The sequence below is a fragment of the Otolemur garnettii genome, unplaced genomic scaffold, assembly GCF_000181295.1.
Source record: "Otolemur garnettii isolate 467f Iridium unplaced genomic scaffold, OtoGar3 scaffold00191, whole genome shotgun sequence".
Lineage (NCBI taxonomy): Eukaryota > Metazoa > Chordata > Mammalia > Primates > Galagidae > Otolemur > Otolemur garnettii.
The window spans coordinates 1,063,838-1,064,954 of record NW_003852586.1 but is presented as its reverse complement, the minus strand read 5'-3'; the positions used below and the strand labels follow the sequence as shown (position 1 = coordinate 1,064,954).

Below are 1,117 nucleotides of genomic sequence, written 5' to 3'. Positions count from 1 at the left end.
AACTCTTGGGCTTAAGTGATTCTCTTGCCTTAGCCTCCCAAGTAGCTGGGACTACAGGAACTTGCCACAACGCCTGGCTATTTTTTTTTTTTTTAAGGGGGTACAATCTGAAAAAGTAAAGTTTAGTTAAAAAAATCACATACACAAGACAACTTCTTATTCATTTTAAGCTCTTCCACTGGGTCTTTCACAGGCAAGTCAGTTTCCCAGTGAGTTCAGATCAGCTAAAGATGCTCCCTCAGGAGAAAGGGAGCAGCTTCTCCTTATCAAGTGAACAACAGCATCTGTCACTCAAGCTTGACAATGTGACAATCTGGGTGACTCAGCATCCAGGCCTGCTTTCCTCGAGTTCAGGCCAGTCTCTTCATCAGCAGGTAAACTCTGGAATCCACTTCAAATCCATGCAGGTTATCACCCTGCAGCCTCATGAGCAGGCCCCCATAGGACACGGAGGCAGAGAGGTGTTGCTACTTCGGTAGAAGTTTCATCTCCCTCAATCCTGTACACTGTTCCATACATTACATACTCAAACTGATCAGCCCTGGAAGGCCTGTCATCAGTGGGGTTGCATTCACCATCATCCAGGGTACTGTCTTCATACAAGGTACTAGCTATGACCAACCAGAAATTGTCACCTAAGTCTACAGGGTAAATCTGGATGTTTCCATCTAAGATGTAATCTATCTTGAAAAATTCACTCTCACAATGCAACGGAGACACGTGGTCAAAGGTCTTGCTCTCTGGGTCACTATCTTTCACATTGAAATTATCCTCAAACAGGATGCCCCCTATCGTGAGGGGGCTAAGACAGCAGCAGAAGCCCTGAGGACACGACCACCACTGGGGGTACGTGAAACTCCTCACATGCAGGAAAGAGGACAGAGCCCAGCTATTTTTTTGTTGCAGTTGTCACTGTTGATTTTAGCTGGCCTGGGCTAGATTTGACCCCGCCAGCCTTGGTGTATGTGGCTGGCGCCTTACCCACTTGTGAATTATGCAATCCATAAGCAAACAGAAAATCCTTCAGTGAATATTCCTGCATTTTTTTTTTTTTTTTTTGAGACAGAGTCTCAAGCTGTTCCCCATTCTCACGTGGCCTCACACACCTGACGTGCAG

At 45.9% G+C, this 1,117-nt stretch overlaps 1 protein-coding gene and 1 pseudogene across 2 annotated transcripts in view; both read right to left on the bottom strand.

Annotated features, from left to right (window-relative positions):
- The window catches only part of GRSF1 (G-rich RNA sequence binding factor 1), a gene marked incomplete at its 5' end in the record, with an annotated part of 17,377 nt that overhangs the window by 5,792 nt on the left and 10,468 nt on the right, over positions 1 to 1,117 (bottom strand). The gene's annotated exons all lie outside the window — the stretch shown is intronic.
- Positions 67 to 903, bottom strand: LOC105888109 (annotated as a pseudogene). Its single transcript, XR_001161751.2, has one exon. The product of XR_001161751.2 is annotated as a DNA-directed RNA polymerases I, II, and III subunit RPABC3 pseudogene (transcript).